General features: G+C 32.1%; 1 protein-coding gene and 1 long non-coding RNA gene across 4 annotated transcripts in view; one reads left to right on the top strand and one right to left on the bottom strand.

Annotated features, from left to right (window-relative positions):
* LOC114327482 (integrin alpha-PS2) overlaps nucleotides 1–21,681 on the bottom strand; it is a 673,912-nt gene that overhangs the window by 440,917 nt on the left and 211,314 nt on the right. The window lies entirely within an intron of this gene.
* On the top strand, nucleotides 13,120–20,817 carry LOC126882080 (uncharacterized). Its single transcript, XR_007697118.1, has 2 exons — nucleotides 13,120–13,492; nucleotides 13,986–20,817. It is a non-coding gene; the product is annotated as an uncharacterized LOC126882080 (long non-coding RNA).

The raw sequence follows: 21,681 nt of genomic DNA, 5'->3' as shown, positions 1-21,681 counted from the left end.
TCAAAATTCTTTTAAACATTTGTAAATAGCACAAAAAACTAAGTTTAATGGCTCGCTATAATTTTTTGCGCAGACAATTTAATGAAATTTCTTTTGAAATTATATCGAAATTTTTGTTACAGTTCTTAGAGTTCTTAAAAATTTCGCCAGAATTTCAAAAGTCATTAAATTGTCGAAGCGAACCATTACACTTAGTTTTTTGTGCTGTTTTCAAATGTTCAAACGGACTTTGAAAATTTCAATATACAGGGTGTTGTTTCAAGGTCACTATTACTTTATATTCTTTTGTTAATCCGGACCTGGACTTTTCATATGTGGGTCGTTCCAATGTAGTAAATAAGTATTGATTATTCTTAAAATAAATATTTAGTCATTAACCTTATAAATTTTATTTTACTAATACCTGCTTTTTAATCTCAAAAATTTCAATAGAGGGCCGGTTGTTCGAACGCTAATCAACAATGATCACTACCAAATATTTAATTACTGTCACAACTGTCAATGTCAACTTTGGTTGGGTTGCTGAAAACATAATTTATTATAACTATGAGATTAGTTAATCAATTAACATAACAATTATTAACATAATTGATTAACTAATTTCATAATTGTAATCAATAATTATGTTTTCAGCTATTTCAGCAACCCAATCAAAGTTGACATTGATAGTTGTGACAGTAATTAAATATTTGATAATGATCATTTTTGATTAGCGTTCGAACAACAGGCCCTTAATTTCAAAATTAAAATCATTCAATTTTCTGCGCGAGAAATTAAAGCGAAGCTTTAAACTCGGTTTTTTGTGCTCTTTTTAATAGAACTGGATCCCGCGTACCAAAAAAAAGTTGATTAATACTTAGCTGAAAATTTGTTAATATCGGTGTCTAGTCGGACAAACTTTGATGCATGAGAACACTTGAACAGGGGAAGTTTTAATTGTGGAACAGGTTAAAAATTTGGAACGTCAGACTGCGAAAACTTTCCATGTATTTTGGCGGACAGAACTTCCAATTGATTTGTTACCAGTTCATTAAACTCTCATGCAAAAATCAGACTGGTGTTTATCACCAACTGGGCATTTTAATGAGTGGAACACGAAGAACATGTCAAATGACAGGAATCATGTTGGTTAGTAATAGCAGTCTGATTTTTGCATGAGAGTTTAATGAAAGGGTATCAATCAATTGGATGTTCTGTCCGACAAAATACATGGGACGTTTTCGTAATCTGACATTCCAAATTTTTAAACTGTTCCACAATTAAAACTTCCCCTGTTCCAGTGTTCCCGTACATCAAAGTTTGGCCGACAAGACACTGTTAAGCTATTAACAAATTTTCAGCTTGCTATTAATCAACTTTTTTTGGTACGTGTGATCCAGGTCTATAAATGTGAAAACCAATTTGGAAAATTTCAATTTACAGGGTGTTGTTTCAAGGTCACAATTACTTTATGTTTTTTTGTTAATCCGGACCTGGATTTTCTTGTGATTGGTAAATGGATCGTTCTAATCTAGTAAATGGTATTGATTATTTTTAAAATGAGTATTTGTTCATTAACTTTAATAATTTATTATTAAAAGGTAATAATAGCTCCTTTTTATTCTAAGAGTCCTTAAAAACTTTAATATAATTTCAAAATTAAAAGTCATTAAATTGTCTGGCCGAAAAATTTAAGCGAACTATTAAACTTAGTTTCTTGTGCTCTTTTCAAATGTGCTAACGGATTTTGAAAATTTCAATATACAGGGTGTTGTTTTAAGGTCACAATTACTTTATGCTTTTTTGTTAATCCGGACCTGGATTTTTCTTGTGATTAGTAAATGGGTCGTTCTAATGTAGTAAATAAGTATTGATTATTTTTAAAATGAGTATTTGTTCATTAAATTTAATAATTAATTATTAAAAGTTAATAATACCTGCTTTTTAATCTAAGAGTTCTTTAAAACTTCAATATAATTATTTCAGATAAACAGATTTTAAAAATTTCAATATACAGGGTATTGTTTCAAGTTAACAAAGAATTTACAAATTTTTTAGTCCGGACCTGGATTTTTCTTGTCATTAGCAGTTGGATGATTGGTGTTTTAAATAAGATACAGTCGGAAAAATGAAAGAATACCCATGAACGATCACATCAATCAGTTATTTTGTATTTGCTGTCGTTTTCTATGAATAACAAACGTTCGTTATAGAAAAAGACAGCAAATACAAAATAAGTGATTGATGTGATCGTTAGGACACACGCCAACTCGTAACTTTTAATGACAAAGATTTTCAAATCAAAATGTACACCGGCCAATTCGTAACTTTTCTGTTACCTGACGTGCCAACTCGAAACTTTCTTCAGGTGAATTCGAAACCAATTATTAAATCTAATAGCTTAAATCTAAACCGTATATTTCTTGGTTTGCTTAAAAACATTATAAATTGAAACAATATTATAGTGTTTCATTAACACGTGTTATAAACATTATTTCCATCAAGTATAGCTCTACACGAGCTTGGTTTTTATCAAGTAATTGTTAATTCAATATTTAGATGTTTAGCAATGATAAATTATTTAAATTCATCTGATAATTTAAAAGCAAAGAGATTTTCCATATGTTTATTTCAAGTCGAAAAAATTATACCTTTATTTAGTTACGAATTCACCGGTGGTTGATTGGTTACCGAAAAATTACTGAGGGCCAGAGTTACCAATTGGCCTGTAATTAGGATGAGGGATTAAAATAATTACGAATTCACCGGGACCCGATCGTTCATGCGTATTCTTTCATTTTTCCGACTTTATATGTGTACCAAATATCAAAAAATATACAGGGGCGTTCTAAAGTTATGGGTCCAGAAAAAAATGGGCAAAATCGATAAAACACCCTGTAACTCGGTTATAAAAATCGGTGAGGCAATAAATGTGGTATATTTAGAGCCGCCTCAGTGACCTCTATTCATCATTCAAGTATTTCCGTTTCCCAATGAAACACCCTGTATATCTAATGTCGCGTCCTCACTGGTAAAAATTTGCGTCGAACTAGCTGTTCTTCGCAAATATTTGCGTGCTCGAGGTAAATTGTGATAATGTGGACGTGTTCGTCGCATAAATCGGACGCAAGAATTTTCGACGTACTCAATGCACACGCTCCATCGGTTGTCGGTTTTTAGCCGCGTCCTCACTGGGAAAAATTTGCGACGCAAATTCTTGCGAGGAGCCATTCGTTCAATACGCACGAAAAATTTACCAGTGAGGACTCGCCATTACATATCTCAACTTCGTACAAAGATTACTTATGCAAAATCTCGCTCTCTTTATTAAAAAAGTAAATATTTGTCTTTTTAATTTCAAATAATAATATTTCCTCGTCTCTGGATAATTTTTATAACTATTATATTGTTAGATCATAAAAATAGATTTTCACATGAAACCCACACCGATTACGATTTAAACTTTTAATCCTATTTTAACGTTGGTAATTGATATAATTATCTCTTACAGGGGGCGTTCCAAAAACGAAAATCACATTCAACAAAATATAAATTTAAGTCCCTAATCCGCTTATACGTTGTTAAGACAGACACATCTGGTTAGACATTTTATAATTGAATACCCAGATTTGGTGACACTGATACTTATCACATATCTGGTTTGGGGTCCCCTCACTTCTCTTTATGAATGTAAAAACCACTAAGTGATAGTGATACATGTAAATCTCGCGTTATGTTTCACTAGAAGACATGTTAATATGGATTATATCAACATTAATCGTATACAAATTATAAGTACCCATGTACCAAAAAATTAATTATACCTTCGAGGTAGTCTAAGAGCTAGAGCCGAAAAATCATCGTCATAAGTAATATGGTGTTTGGCATGTGAAATGTGTCTATTGTATATTGATAATTATGACCCCTTTTAGGCTGACACCTCAGTGGATACAGGAAGTAGCAATAAGGGGTGAAAGAGGAAAGTTAGTGCAGTCATTAAAGGTTTTCACCTCCTATTTTGTTAAACCTCCATCGATTGGCATAAAAATTGGTGACTAGTTAGAGCAGGGGTGGGCAAATACTTTTAAGCGCGGGCCAAAATAAAATTTTCAAAATGTCTCCCGGGCCGGAGGACTATACGACTATACCGCGTACGTACGCTGTGCACACGTGAATGTTTTTGGTGGAGTTTTTTTCCCCGTCCAAGAAATTTTTTTGACAGAAATATTATAAGTATCATTTTAAAGCATTTGGTCAAAGAAATTTGACTGTTAATAATAGGTAATAGTAATAATAAATTGCCTTACTTGGGTGTACATGTACATGCGAACAGTTTTTGCCCAGTAAAATATGTCACGTAATTTTTAAAGAAATATGGTCCATTATATTGTCATAACAAGGATCCAGATAAAAAATTAAGATACTGAACAAGTAGACAAAATGAAATACTTAGGAGTCTGGACTACGGAGAATCTAAATGCGAAATCAGAAATTCGATCAAGAATAGAGCAATCAAGAACAGCCTTTTTGAAGATGAGTAAATTTCTGAGTAACCAAAGACTCAATCTGCAAATCCGATATCGAATGGTAAAATTTTATATCCACTCTATTCTACTTTCTGGTTCCGAAGCTTGGACTGTTAATGTTGACTTAATAAGAAAGCTGGAAGCTTTTGAGATGTGGCTTTTTATAGAGCTTTTTGATTTTGAAAATACCATGGACCGATCATATTACGAACGAAATGGTGTTGCACAGAATGGGAAGAGACAGAGAACTTTTGACTACCAGTAAATAGAGAAAAACAGCATATTTATGGCACATACTTAAATATGATGAGTACGAGTTGTTACAGCTTATTATGAAGGGTAGAATCGAAAGAGAAAGTGGTCCTGGTAGACGACAAATGTCCTGGCTGAAAAACATTCGCGACTGAACCGGGTTAAATACATAGTCGCTTTTAAGAAAAGCAAAAGATATGATTACGGCTGTTCGATATTATAATACTCTCTATTATTTATATATTTCATTATTTATAAGCTGTTATAACATCAGATCCAATAAGATGTAAATTGGAGCTGGAAGGTCAGATAATAGAACAAGTGATGGAGTTTAAATACCTAGGCATCACACTATCTAGCTACGAAAGGCTCGAAACAGAAGTGAAAGATCAAGTGAATAGAGCAAACAGAGCCGCAGGTTGCCTGAATGACACAATATGGAGAAATAAAAATATCGGAAAAGAAATTAAAGGCAGAATTTACAAAACAGTCATCAGACCAATAATAACATATGCGGCAGAAACACGACCCGACACAGAGAGGACAAAAAGATTGCTCGAAACAGCGGAGATGTAAACCCTTCGAAAAATCGATGGTAAGACTCTATGAGACAGAGCTAGAAGTACAGATATACGACGGAGATGCAAGGTGGATAACATTAATTACTGGGTAAGAAACAGAAGAATAGAATGGAATGACCACATTGCCGAATGACAACAAATAGGGTAGTCAGGACAGCGAGAGACGGATCCCCAATAGGAAGACGATCAGTGGGAAGACCACGAAAACGATGGAACGACGACTTACTAGATCCCACATTGAAAAAACATACAGAGGCATGTCTATACAAAAAGAAGACGAGAAGATTATTTATAAGAACACTACGCACCCTAATACTGTTGATATCAACAAAATAAAAGAGATTAAAGAAATTGCTTGCGGGATTTTTCAACGGGCCGGATAAAGAAAGCGAAAGGGCCGGGTCCGGCCCGCGGGCCGGCTTTTGCCCACCCCTGAGTTAGAGCATAGGTACCTCAAGAAACAAAACTTATTTGGTGCCAACTTGCACTTTTACCCTGGGACTGGATACCACCCCTTCTCGGAGGTGAAAACTATTTTGTTAAAAATAACCCCACAAATCGATAGAGGGAAAAATTTTAAGTAAAATTTGTTATATCATGTTATTAAAATAAATCAATACTTTTTGAGTTATTAAAGATCAAAGATTTGAATTTTCGTGAAAAAAATGGATGGTGTAAGGCGGTTTTTCATAAATAACTCAAAACTATGTTTTACCAAAAAAGTTATAATTATCAAAATTGACGATAGTAAAATATAAAATAGATTTCTTATTCGAAAAACCTTTGAAAATTAATTAAAAGTGAGTTATGGGTGATTGAATGTATATTATTTTCGGCTAGTAATCAAATCTAAGTATTCAAGCTTAAATAACGGGAAAACGATGCATTTTATAAATTTACTAAACTCTTGTCAAAGTACATACTCAGAAATAAATAGTATATTGTGCAAAAAGTGCAGAAAGGTACTAATTTCTCACGAGTTTGAAAAGTTGCGGTACGAGCGCAAGCGAGTGCCGCAATTCAAACGAGTGAGAAATTACCTTTCTGCACGTGTTTCACACTATACTTTTTCTACAAGCACAGTTTTTCCTAAAAATAAAAATTACAATTTCCAAACGACGATTAATTATAATAGGTACCTATGTGATAAATTTTAAACTGTATTTAATTAATACCTAATAATCAATTTAAATTCCTTATACCTAAATAAATTGCACAGAAATCAGTTAAAAAATTAATGCACTGCCTTAATTTGTTTAAATTTAAACAATTATTACACATTATTGACATTATATTTATGCAGTCACGGATTTACACAAAACCTACTTCATTCGACGTCTCTTGCACAGGTTGCTAAATCCTTATTGGTTATTTGATAATTATAAAATGTTTAATAAGAATAAAATTGTAAAATAAAACAGTTGTAACATCCATAATTTAGTTTCTATGCTATAGTTAAATATAATAATTGTCTTATAGGTTATATATTTGTCTAAAGTTTAACCACGGATGTAAACAGAATATAACGTTACTCAGAATGCGGTAGTCCACGGATGTAAACAGAATATAACGTTACTCAGAATGAGGTAGTCAACTGTGCAGAAAAGAACTTTGCGGCACAGAGACGTCACTTTGCGGCACAGAAACGTCACTTTTCTGCACACTAATGTCAAATATCTTATACTGTGAGAAAATATCAAGTTTGCTAACATAAAACCGTGCAGAAAAGTGCACTTTGAATAGTGGTTGTAGAAAAAATATGTATCAAATGAGCTCCCGGAGAAGTTGACTATTTTTTCTGTGATCATTCACAACAAAAAATATATTTAAATTTATTAATTTTGTAACACAAATAAATTCAGTAGTTTGTCAGTTTGACGGTTTGTTTACATATTGAGAACTGTCAAAGCGTATGTATTTGACGCGCCATTGGTCACTGCGCGTGTACCACCTTTATCGCGAATGCCATATCGCGATTCTATTGGTTAAAAATCTGTATCTTAATGAAAATCTGTATCATAATGAAGTTCATTGTGATACAGGTAGTGACATCATAATTGATATATATATATATATATATATATATATATATATATATATATATATATATATATATATATATATATATATATATATATATGAGAATAGAAAATAGTTATTTATGATATACGTGTTAAGAGCACACAGTAGCGCGGTCGACAGGTCAACAGTTAGCAACAAACGCGGTCCAAGATTACGAAAGTTCTGCGATCTTTCAAAAGTGAGGCAACAGTGCGTCGGTAATTCGACACTGACAGTGACGTTTATACTATCAAAAACAATAATTTTTATACACATAGGCGCGAAATGTTGCTAAGTCAGTGAGGTTCGATTTCTTGTTATAAAAAAATCGATTTTTAGTAGTTCCAATGTGACACAAAATCTAGGCACGGGATAAAATGTTTATTTGAAGAAAGTGTATTTTTTGTCTTTCTTAATGGCGGTATAGGCTCCTTTTTTCAATATTTTATTTAGTTATAAAGTAATTTCCACATACTAACATATTTCTGAAATTGGGCTCTGTACCGCCAGTCTTTATTATATTACGAATATGTGTGCCAAATATCTCGACAAAATATTCAAAATTATAGCCGCAATCTTGGAACGCGTTTGTTGCTACCTGTTGATCGCTACTGTTTGCTCTTAAAAGTACAATTTTAAGGCACGCATGTGAAAGTTTGCAGAATGAGCGAAGCGAATTCTGCAATTCACATGAGTGCCTTAAAAATGTACTTTTTAACACGTATATCATACAATATTTTTTCTATAAACGTCTTATATATCAACAATTATAATTTATTCATTCTCAATTACAGGACAATATCTACAAAAACTTTTACTTGTTGACTGACATTTCATTTTTATATTTTTCTTGACATTACATCAAAACTGCCTATACTGTCAACACGTAAATCATAACAACTACAGAATAACATCTTACTTTTATTGTTGTATATTCTAACAAATTCTAATAGTTTTTTTCTACAAACGTGTTAAAAATGCAATAATACAGTTTAAATTAGATTTTAAAACCTTTTAAACAACCTTTTTCAAATTGCGCAAGTTGTACTATTAATATTAATAAATGAAATATAAATATTTTGACGTTTCACAATTTGACAATTCACTTTTAACTGCAGTGCCTTAAAATTTTTAAAGCACTAGTGCTTTAAAGTAGCATTTTTAACGCTCCTATGAAGTGCTAAAAATTGCATTTTGAACACGGTTGTAGAAAAAGACATTTATGTAAAATTTAGCAAAAATGTATGCGAATATATGTCAAATGTACCCATTATTGGACACCACCAGTTTCTGGACATATTCAGTTTATATTGAGAGAAAAAATTGGACACATATATTACGGGACACTTTTCTATTTTAAATTTTACGAAATAAAGTTATAGTTCATAAAAAGTTTCTGCACTTTTAAGAAAACCTGAAGGTAAAGATGAATTTGTAATGGTTATATTCAATTTTCATAAGTGGAAAACATAAACTATGAAGGAAGTATCCATACAAGGGTGAACCCCGCTCCGTGTAGCAGCTCGAATGGATACGCTATGAGCTCCCCTACATATAAACCGCAAACCGGTTGGATCGAAGAGGATGAGCGCCGAGCTGAGTTGACCGACGTATCCACTATGTGGAGCTGCTACACGGAGCGGGGTTCGCCCTTGTATGGATACGTACCTTAAGATATTTTAGCATTTATCTAATATATTACGCATCTGTCTTGATTTTTAGCTTTACAGATGATGCCATTGTTTAAGAAAGTTTGTTTATTAACAAATCCATTTGAAAAAAAAGCCTTCAGATATTTCAAAGGGATTAAGTGGTATGAACGCGTTTTCAATGCTACCCGAGAAGAATATAATAATTTCTACTCAAAATTGAATTTCAAATCAAAGATATAAAATTTTGATATCCATCGCCAGATAGTTATTATTTTAATTAGGTTGAAATATGACAATGCGTTTTACAACACGTAGCTTTCACCTCTCGAACATAAAACAGGAAAGAAATCAAATATATTATCTAACCCTAACAATAAAAACAAACACCATACAAAGTGTGAGACCTTTATGACCGTAACAGTGTAACATTAACAATGAAGGCTCATTATTGGAACTCGAAATCTGTGAAAACAACTCATAAAACAAGACAAATTGATCATTTAGGGAAGCGCCAACTAGCTAATCATTACAAATAGTTCGTGGGCCAACTTGATATCATCAGTACAGGGTGTAAATGCTAGTAAAATTAATATGTAAAAAAGTAAAAGAATAACGAAAGAGGCAATGAACATTGATTATGTATATTATTGTGTTTTCAATTTATCAATCAAAAGGCAAAATAAAAATTAAATTAAATTTTTTTTAAAATAACGCGGGAACATAAATTTGATACAACCTGTATATTGATCTGTAAATATTTATTAGAATTTAGTTTGGATGTAAGTAGATTTCTCTTTTAATGAGCTTTCCGATGAACCATTAAAGACTTTTGTGAATAATTAAAGTGAAAAGGACGATGTATTTAGTTTTAAAATGGAAAAAGATTGTTTATTACGGGAACTATAGAATCTACAGGTAGAGGTAATTATCATTTTCTAGAAAAGTGGTTTAAAAGAAAGTTTGGAATTTTAATATCTTTGTTTCACCCCGAGTAAATGTTGTAGAGTTCCCCGAAAGTAATTAGGATGGTCGGAATAATTTTGAAGGAATGACTGTTTGTTTGTCGAATGGAAAAGAGAAATGTTTCTGATTCTTGGCAATTTGGAAGGGGAAAAGTGGTTTAAATGTTGAGTCAATTTGAAAAAGAAGGCAGTATGTTATTGGCATCGCTGAGGAGCAGTTCGACGTTTTCGTGGATAGATAGTTAGCAAGTACCAGTGGCTGTTTGATAGTGGAGAATAGTGCTGAAAAGTGGAACGAGAGACAGATCAAATTGAGACGAAATACCTCTTTGATTCTGTATTATTGTGAGAAGGAGAACAGAGAATTTTTGGAGTTCTGTTTGAATCGAGTACTGGTCAAAAGAGGCCTGGCTTGTTGGAGAATTGGTGCTGGTATGCTGATAGTTTTGAAGCTGGAGAACGGAGAGGGCTTTGATGAGTAGCTTTTAACATAGTCAACGAGGGAGAGCTGTTTTGGGTCACGAGAATGAGTCAGAATGAGTGAAAAGGGTCAGAATGAGTGAAGCAAAAGGTCAGTCAACTTATGTGAAAGATATTTTTATGTTCGGAAACTAAAATTTTGAGTAAAAAGCATATGAATTAAAATTCCAATATTTCAAAAAGTAAATAGGAAGTATAGGTTATCTTGCGAATACATAAATGGTTTTGTTTAGTTTGTTTTACCAAAGTCATCGGGAACAAACCGATAAATTGTTTTTTTTTTTAACTAGAATAAATTTAAGTGGTAGAAATTTCATTCGGACATCTGTGTCCACAGGTTTTAGATTTGATAGATTTTTAGAGTATTGGTTTTGATAAATAAAAGACAATTCTGTATGTTTATTTTATATTTTGTTTTATTTCTTTTTCCTATTTTTTATCCCGATTAGGATCAACTGAGAGATACTGAAACCACGAGAGAAGATAAGTATATTAAGATAATTTAGATTTTTTTTATATTATAAAAAGACAACCTGAGATTTTTTTTATTCATTTTTTATGTATGATTTGCGACAATTAAATAATTAATCAAATAAATAATAATTAATATAAAATTAATAAGAAGCAGATCATAACAATATGTTACAGTTTAAGTTGATTATCCAGTTGGAGTTGACTATTCCTAGTTCGAGTCAACTCAAACGGCTGGTTTTAGTAAAGTTGATTATAAATATAATATGAAGATTTTTATTCAATATTTACTAGTAAAAGTAGACTCCAACTAGAAAAAGTATACTCTTCCCAATGTTATTTAGTAAAAGTTGATTCACACAAACAACCGATTCTAGAAATTAAATATTACCCGATATGTTCAAATAGTGATATAGTCCAGGCTGTATCGTCGCCCCCGTTAGGTAAATTATTCCGATTCGATTGTTTTGCACAAACTTACTCAAAAATATTTTTCCACAAATCCACAAGGTGCCAGGCGGTACCGTGGTCGAAAAATTGTTACAACAATTTTTTAGATAAATTCACAAAAATAATTTTTTTACTTCAAACAAGATCTTTAGAGATCTTACTTTTTTTTAGATCACTTGGGTCATTCTGAGGAAAAAAGGTCTCTTGTGATTTTTCTCCTAAATTGACTGTTGTCGAGTTATACATCATCATCATCGCGTAGCGCTACAACCCTGGGTGGGTCCTGGCTGACTGTACAACTTTCTTCCAATTTGTTCGGTCTTCCATTAACCTAGGGTCAAATGGAATGTTCATTTTTTGGAGATCTGCTTGGATGTTATCTTTCCATCGCATTCTGGGACGTCCGAGTGGTCTTTTGCCTGTAGGAATCTCCTCCCATACCAGTCTTACAAGTCCCTTGTTATGAAGTCTGTGCACGTGGCCTGCCCATCTTAGTCGCTGTGATTTAATTTCTTGGACAATATCGGTGTCATTGTAGAGTTCTTTTAATTCGAAGTTGGTTCTGATCCTATACTGGTTTTTGTTAATGTCGTGGTGAGGTCCGAAAATATTTTTCTAAGTATTTTTCGTTCAAAACGTCTGAGCTTTTCTTCGTTTGATTTGGTCATGGTCCACGTTTCGCAACCATATGTTAGTACAGTTCTGACGATGGATTTATAGATTTTGATCTTGGAACTTCTTGTAAGATTTTTTGATTTTATAAGCTTATCCAATGCGAATAGACAGCGATTTGCTGATTGGATTCTGTCTTTTATTTTTTCAGTAACATCGTTGTCAGCTGTGATTACGGCCCCCAGATACTTAAAACGTTGTACTCTTTCGAAATTGAAGGTGTTGACCGTCACATTTTGTCCAATCCTGTCTCTTATGTCGAGTTATATGCGATTCAAAATTTGAAAAACGCGAAAATAGCCATGTTCAAGGCTTAATAACTCGGTTAAAAATTATTATTTATATGAAAGTCAGGGAGTGACCAAATCAAAGTTTAAAGTCTCCCCTACAAGATCTTGAAGAAATTTGTACCATTATTATAATACTAAGCGGTTATTTTTAATTATTAAAGATGAGCGCTAAGTGCGTATTAGGCGGCAGTCAGTGGTGAGTACGAAAGAGATGCACTATTCTGACCGTCCAGTGGTGAATCTCACTCGCACTTACATTGACGGCCGAGTCAATACGCTCTTACTGCTTATTGTTAACAATTAAAAATAACAGCTTAGTAATAAAATAATTACAAAAATTCTTCAGGATCTTGTAGGGTTGTTTAAAATTTGATGTGGTCACTTTCTATCTTTCAGAATAATAATTTTTAACCGAGTTATTAAGACTTAAAAATGGCCATTTTCGCATTTTTTTAAATTTTAAATCGCGTATAACTCGACAGAAATTAATTTTAGAGTAAAATCACACAAGACCTTTTTGCTCCGAATGACCCGAATGATCTAAAAAAAATTGTCCGAAGTGAAAAAATTGTTTTTGTGAATTTGTTTAAACAATTTTTTGACCACGGTATCGCCTGGTACCCTGTATATTTGCTGTAAAAACATCTTTTTGAGTAAGTTCGTGAAAAAAAATCGAATCGTAATAATTTACCTAATGGGGTTGACGATACAGCGTGGAATAATAAGTAGTTGAAACGTGTAACGGTCACGTTACTAACTTAACTCTTTAATTATTTTTATAATTATTTTCCTTCGCTCTCCCATTTAAATTCTCTAATTCCTCGTATAGGACCACTGACGTGACGTCATACCTCGGTGATGGAACATACTCCACCTATCGAGAATTATTTCGCGTTCGGTGAGTTTGACGTCGTACTCTTGGAAGGAGAGACGAATGTTCATCACTTGACCTGTGGCTGTAGGTGAAGTTGGTTGCTACCATAGAATATTAGAATGGCGGTTGGTTTTTTATTTTATAACATCAGTGAAAAGAAAAAAATTACCACAAATGGTTTTCTACAGTAGGGTGGCATGTGGGTAGAACAACCCCTCTTGGAATCGGAATAGAAATCACCGGTAATAAAACCTTTTTATAATAATTTTTTTTTGTTAGCCTTGAATATTAAAATATTAGTCCCATTGTTAAAATTTCTTAGTCAACTCATTATTTGGATTTTATGTAGATTCGATTATTGAGTATTCATTCAAAGAAAATTATACATTAATATATTTTTTTGGTTAGACATAACCAAACATATGCAGTCCTCAAATTAATATTGGAAATAAGTATCATTTCTCTGTAGGTTTTTGAATATCCAATATTTTATAAATTCAATATTTTTACAGATATTTCCTTAAATTAATCATATTCAAATTACAAATTCCATGTCATTTGTTCATGTATTCACACTCAAAATAGTTCAAGGTTACTTGAGATTGGTTTTTGTTACATTTTTAATGGTCTGTTTTTCTATACTATTGCTTCTAAAAAGTTCCTCAATTATTTCTTCTTCCCTTTACTTTTTGCTCATGTTTGAAATGAGAAATAAAACTGGGAATATTTTTTTAGCCATTTTGGAGTAACCACATGGTGAACTCATAGCCCTTTGACACCTAGGGAAACCACTACAGCCACAGTCAAGTCGCCAGGGAATACATCCTTTTGGGAACAAGCTATGGGAGCGTTCCAGCTCAATTTTCGTCTTGGCACCTGGGCCTACAGGAGCCATGGGGTCGCACCATCCTGGTGCATCATTTTCTAGGATGCAACCGCAACCTCGTTTGGGAACATTTAGTGAGGGGTTTTAGTAACTATTGGTTTTTTTTTTATATTTCAGACTATCTGTTAAATACACTATGTTTTTTTTTCCAGATTTAGGTTACCTCTGGTTTTTTTTTTGACATATTTGTATATTAGATTATTTGGTTCCCAAACTTTGTATCTACGGTAACTTCTTGTGCACAGGAATAAGCCTAGAGAAAATTAGGTTTTTAATACTTTATTATTGCTTTGATATTGGTTTATGTAATTCGGTTAAATTTATTTTGTAATATTACTTGCTTGTTTCCCAAATATTTTACTGTTATTCGCTTTATTCCATTTGTTCGGTTAATTTAGGTCATCGTCGGTATTTATCTCAACTTCATTTCTACTTTAGTCAATTGTATATTTAACTTTATTTATTCATTATTGTATTTTCCCTTAGTGAGGCTTGGGCCTATTTATTTGTAGTATTTTCATCTTTGTCAGTTTCCTTTAGTTGTACGTAGCAGGCGTACTATAACCATTTGGTAGAAGACTTATGTAATTTTGTACCCTATATGTAAGTAAGAGGTACTAATACCTGTAATTTTGTAACAGATAACATTATTGTTGTTATCTTAGAGATGACTTTTTGTATAACTTATGTCATTTTAGAGTCACATGATATACACTTTGTGTAACTCAGAGATTGTCAAAAATCTAGTATTTATTTTTAATAAATATGTATTTATTTTGTATATCAATTATTTTATTATTCCTTTATGTTCATTATTACAGGTTTAATATATTTAATATTGGAAAGCAGTGTAAGATACCTGGGAAAATGATCGAGGATCATTTTCATGGTGCCCATGATTAGTTAGTTTTATTTATTTTGTTCGTTTTTAGTCATTATTCATCTCCATTCATTTTCAGTACATTATTCTTATTTTATTATTTCATCTTTTAGTCATCATTACTATCTATATAGAGCTACTGTTCTTCGACAGGCATGCAAACGAGCCGTATCCATCCTTGAGTGTCAAGTTGCTCTCTTGCATCTATAGCTAGCCAACTCTATTCAGTTTGCCTCTGTCTCTTCCCACTTCTACTTCTATCCCTTCTAATTCCCCTTTCTTCAGTACTACTGCACTTTAGTAGTATTTTTCCTATTGCGGCTTCTCAACGTAGAAGCCATCTCACCTTTCTCTTTTCATCCCAACTATTTAGTTACCTAGTCTCTTTTCTTTACACTACTTTTTCCTTACTTCTGTTGGAGTATATCTTTCTTTTTACTTTCACTCCAACAGAAGTTTTCTCATTTTTGTTACACTGGCGCCCAACGTGGGGCCAACCGTTTTATGGTTCTAAGACAGTAGTTCTTTTAGTTCAATTTTCTTTTATTGGAATTTTCTGTTTTATTAACTTTTTGATAGCTTTGTATACATGTTACTTCTGATTTATTTTTGGTCTTTAAAAGTTTACGAATACTAAACAGGTAGACTTATGCTGCTTTTGGTTTTGATTAGTTTATTTCGATACCTCATTTTTAGTTTTAGTGGTACAGCTCATATCTTAGTTTGGATTTTGTATTTTTATTGGAAACTTATTTATGTATTTAGATTGAGTATACATAACTGACATTATGTTCTATTAGTTAAATTTTTATTCCTTCTACCAATGGTAGTACGTTTGCGCGTACAATTAATCGTTGAATATATGCATACATTTTTTTCTAGTATGGTTATATTTTATACATAACTAGAAATCATTTTCAGTATTTAGGTATTTTATTTACGCTATTGATTTGATTATTTTTATATATTTGCTGGCATTTTTTATTTGTTGGTGTGTCGCTAATATTTTCTCCATATGTATATTTGTCTTACAAACTTTAGATTATATTTTATATTTGTTATTTTTGATATTTGGATTGTTTGGTAAGACAGGCACACACCACAAAGCAATATCAGTCCAGAACATTAGCGTCTATACATGATACGTTGAATTCGCATGGTTCGGATGATTACAGATGTTCATCCATAATTTATGTTCTTTAATTGGTAGTGTTAAACATAACAATTATAATTATTGTATGGTAAAGTAGTTCCATTATCCATCTCAGCTTCTAGTTTTGTTAATTTTGACAATAATATTATATCAGTGTGGGTACCATAATGTACTTAATGCTTTTATAAATCAGATACTTTAGGTTGAGATTCAAATATAAATTCTTTATTAGTTAGGAAACATTGATACTATTTTTCTATTAAGTTGTAGAACAATCTTCAGAAGAAGATTACCTTGAAACAGAGTTGTTCAAGCTAATCTCTTCTTCTGTTTGTCTTTAGCTTATTAGCTCAATCTTTAGTATGGTTATAAATTTTAGTCCAATATTTTTTTTTTATCATCTGATAATGCAGGTACCCACATACATTGCTTGATTTCATCTTTGGCTTAGTTTTGATGACTTTTATTTATTACTTATTAATTTAATTATTATGTAGTACTTTATGTATGAGTTTATTTTTTTTGGTATTAGGTATGGTGCATTTTAATTATTATTATGAGTCAATATTATTAATTGCTAATCCTGTCAGTAGGATTATCCAATTAATAAAAACTTCACTTGTATTTTTGTCTAGTTTTTGCACACCTAACCCTTAAGTTAGAAGGGTTGTTGATTATTATATATTTATATATATATATTTGGATAGGTGAACTCATACAAGTACTCTTGTTTAATATGGATATTATTATGGAACTATGTTGCACTACCATATCTCAGGTTATATTATTTTGAATATTTGATTACTTACTAATTTTTTACCATATTTATATCTTGTTATTGCATTTGCCATATTGGAAAGATGTGGTTGTTAATTTGTTATTGGGTTACTCTATTGACATTTGTCACAGATATCTTAAGTACATTATAATAATTCAGACCTTTATTTCCTATACATTATGATTCTGGAATTAGTTTGGAATTTTGATGTAAGTATGTGTGAATTCTTAAGTCTTTCATATTATTTCCTCTAAGAATTAGTCTGTGTGTACTAGGATTTAGTGAATACGTGGGTTCGAAGTTGTTGTTTGGTACGTGGCCAGTGCTGTTCGATTAAATTTCGTAATCTATGTCTTTCATGGCTGAGTATGCAGATGTTTATTTATCATAATATTTCTGGTCAGCAAATGACGGGCCCATTTCCTAACCATTCTAGTGTTATTCCCATTATTCCAGTTACATTTTTACCATTTGATAGGGAAGTGTTTAGTTTATATTATGTCTCGTACTTCATAGTATGTCTGTTGCTGACTATCCCTATACGCAGTAGGTTTGTTAAGTCAGTATTTGGAGTGTTTAGACAAATGAGTTGTTCATCAGAGTATATTCCCACTTCTTTCCTTAGGCATTAGTTGCTATTCAGATTCTGGAATATTTCCTGAATAATTCATTCTCGTCAATTTTTTTTTCCCTATCACTTATCATATTTTTTTTCTTCCTATTATTTATCATAGTGCCATAGACCTTGTAAGTTCACCATTCATTCTGTTTTCTTTCTTACTTATTCTTACATTATTGGTACCTTATCTGAGTCTGGTTATTCTCATACATCTGTTGTAGCAACATGCTATAATTCGCGAATACCAGCACGAATTAAGTTTATGTAGTTTCTATAATATTTTAGTCAGTACACTGTAGGTATACCTACAGTGATATACCTTTGATTTAGTCAGTATACAGTATACAGTCAGTATACCTTTGATTTAGTTTGGTTACATCTCTGTTACTTAGTCTGTTAGTAATTTTTTTATTGTGACTTATTTTGATTACTTAGTTTGGATAGGTTCATATTACCGGATGAGGGTGTATGTAGACCTAATTTATTTATTTTGTTCAGTAGTAGTTACCATTGGATCCAATAATTTAGTTTATTTAGTATTAGTAAGAATTGGTCCATAAATTTGCCCGATCGTTCTTCTTTGGATATACTCCTATATAAATCTGGTGTCCATTGATAGTCCGATTCTGGATAAGTGTCCGATTCTTCATTTATTTGGTGTATTTAGTTGGATAGGTTCGTATCACCGGATGTGAGTGTACGTAGACCTGATCTGTTTATGTGGTTTAGTATTGGTGTGAATTGGTCCATAAATTTGCCTGGTCGTTCTTCTTTGGATATGCCTTTTATGAATCTGGTGTCCACTGATAGTCCGACTTTGGATTAAGTGTCCGATTCCACATCTATTTTGGTTATTGAGTTTTGGATTCCTTTGGTATGTTTATTATTGGTATTATTGGGCATTAGTGAGAGTTGTTCCATAAATCTTCCTGATTGTTCTTCTCTGGATATACTATTATGAATCTGGTGTCCATTGTTAGTTCAATTTTGGATTAAGTGTTCAATTCTTTACTTATTTTAGTTACTGCTTTTTTTTATTCACTTTGATATATTTACTTGTGATATGGTTCGAATTGGCTCACACCTTTTCCTGGTTGTTCCGTCCTTGGATATATCCTTTATAAATCTGATGTCCATGGATAGTTCAATTTTGGTTTGGTGCCCAATTCGACACTTAGCATTATTATGAACTTTAGTACAATATTTAGTTTTGTTTTGACTTTTAAGCAATATTATGTCACTATTTGGTAGCAGAGAGTAACATAGTAACATTTTAGTATGAATTTGAGTCATATATTTATTTATTTCTCCTTGAACATTAGTTTATGCTTAGTGGTAACCTTGCGAATAAACGTGGATTGTTAGACTATTGTAAATTTAGTTGTTAATATTTTGAGGTTTAAAAAAAAATTTCTTTGATAAATTTTTTTTTCCCGAGTAGAAGGGGATTGTAACGGTCACGTTACTAACTTAACTCTTTAATTATTTTTATAATTATTTTCCTTCGCTCTCCCATTTAAATTCTCTAATTCCTCGTATAGGACCACTGACGTGACGTCATACCTCGGTGATGGAACATACTCCACCTATCGAGAATTATTTCGCGTTCGGTGAGTTTGACGTCGTACTCTTGGAAGGAGAGACGAATGTTCATCACTTGACCTGTGGCTGTAGGTGAAGTTGGTTGCTACCATAGAATATTAGAATGGCGGTTGGTTTTTTATTTTATAACATCAGTGAAAAGAAAAAAATTACCACAAATGGTTTTCTACAGTAGGGTGGCATGTGGGTAGAACAACCCCTCTTGGAATCGGAATAGAAATCACCGGTAATAAAACCTTTTTATAATAATTTTTTTTGTTAGCCTTGAATATTAAAATATTAGTCCCATTGTTAAAATTTCTTAGTCAACTCATTATTTGGATTTTATGTAGATTCGATTATTGAGTATTCATTCAAAGAAAATTATACATTAATATATTTTTTTGGTTAGACATAACCAAACATATGCAGTCCTCAAATTAATATTGGAAATAAGTATCATTTCTCTGTAGGTTTTTGAATATCCAATATTTTATAAATTCAATATTTTTACAGATATTTCCTTAAATTAATCATATTCAAATTACAAATTCCATGTCATTTGTTCATGTATTCACACTCAAAATAGTTCAAGGTTACTTGAGATTGGTTTTTGTTACATTTTTAATGGTCTGTTTTTCTATACTATTGCTTCTAAAAAGTTCCTCAATTATTTCTTCTTCCCTTTACTTTTTGCTCATGTTTGAAATGAGAAATAAAACTGGGAATATTTTTTTAGCCATTTTGGAGTAACCACATGGTGAACTCATAGCCCTTTGACACCTAGGGAAACCACTACAGCCACAGTCAAGTCGCCAGGGAATACATCCTTTTGGGAACAAGCTATGGGAGCGTTCCAGCTCAATTTTCGTCTTGGCACCTGGGCCTACAGGAGCTATGGGGTCGCACCATCCTGGTGCATCATTTTCTAGGATGCAACCGCAACCTCGTTTGGGAACATTTAGTGAGGGGTTTTAGTAACTATTGGTTTTTTTTTTATATTTCAGACTATCTGTTAAATACACTATGTTTTTTTTCCAGATTTAGGTTACCTCTGGTTTTTTTTTTGACATATTTGTATATTAGATTATTTGGTTCCCAAACTTTGTATCTACGGTAACTTCTTGTGCACAGGAATAAGCCTAGAGAAAATTAGGTTTTTAATACTTTATTATTGCTTTGATATTGGTTTATGTAATTCGGTTAAATTTATTTTGTAATATTACTTGCTTGTTTCCCAAATATTTTACTGTTATTCGCTTTATTCCATTTGTTCGGTTAATTTAGGTCATCGTCGGTATTTATCTCAACTTCATTTCTACTTTAGTCAATTGTATATTTAACTTTATTTATTCATTATTGTATTTTTCCTTAGTGAGGCTTGGGCCTATTTATTTGTAGTATTTTCATCTTTGTCAGTTTCCTTTAGTTGTACGTAGCAGGCGTACTATAACCATTTGGTAGAAGACTTATGTAATTTTGTACCCTATATGTAAGTAAGAGGTACTAATACCTGTAATTTTGTAACAGATAACATTATTGTTGTTATCTTAGAGATGACTTTTTGTATAACTTATGTCATTTTAGAGTCACATGATATACACTTTGTGTAACTCAGAGATTGTCAAAAATCTAGTAGTTATTTTTAATAAATATGTATTTATTTTGTATATCAATTATTTTATTATTCCTTTATGTTCATTATTACAGGTTTAATATATTTAATATTGGAAAGCAGTGTAAGATACCTGGGAAAATGATCGAAGATCATTTTCATGGCGCCCATGATTAGTTAGTTTTATTTATTTTGTTCGTTTTTAGTCATTATTCATCTCCATTCATTTTCAGTACATTATTCTTATTTTATTATTTCATCTTTTAGTCATCATTACTATCTATATAGAGCTACTGTTCTTCGACAGGCATGCAAACAAGCCGTATCCATCCTTGAGTGTCAAGTTGCTCTCCTGCATCTATAGCTAGCCAACTCTATTCAGTTTGCCTCTGTCTCTTCCCACTTCTACTTCTATCCCTTCTAATTCCCCTTTCTTCAGTACTACTGCACTTTAGTAGTATTTTTCCTATTGCGGCTTCTCAACGTAGAAGCCATCTCACCTTTCTCTTTTCATCCCAACTATTTAGTTACCTAGTCTCTTTTCTTTACACTACTTTTTCCTTACTTCTGTTGGAGTATATCTTTCTTTTTACTTTCACTCCAACAGAAGTTTTCTCATTTTTGTTACAAACGGTCAAAACAAAGAGATGCACACTCATCAAAAAGCATGTGAGATTATACTCGTATACTACATTTACTGAATCGATCCAGGAATAGTCAACTCAAACTAGTAAAAGTTGAATCAAATTTTTCTAATCAACTTTTACTGCTTGTTTTAGTTGGAGTTGACCTTGAGTTGACTCTAACTAGGAATAGTCAACTCTAACTGAGAATCAACTTAAACTGTAACATATATATATAACTCACAGCTTGAAATGTACATGAATTAAAGGCAAACCAATTAAAAACTTTCTTCTAC

The sequence above is a fragment of the Diabrotica virgifera genome, chromosome 3 (genome assembly GCF_917563875.1).
Source record: "Diabrotica virgifera virgifera chromosome 3, PGI_DIABVI_V3a".
NCBI classification, from domain to species: Eukaryota; Metazoa; Arthropoda; class Insecta; order Coleoptera; family Chrysomelidae; genus Diabrotica; species Diabrotica virgifera.
The sequence above is the reverse complement of the archived record's forward strand: the minus strand, read 5'-3'. Positions and strand labels throughout refer to the sequence as shown.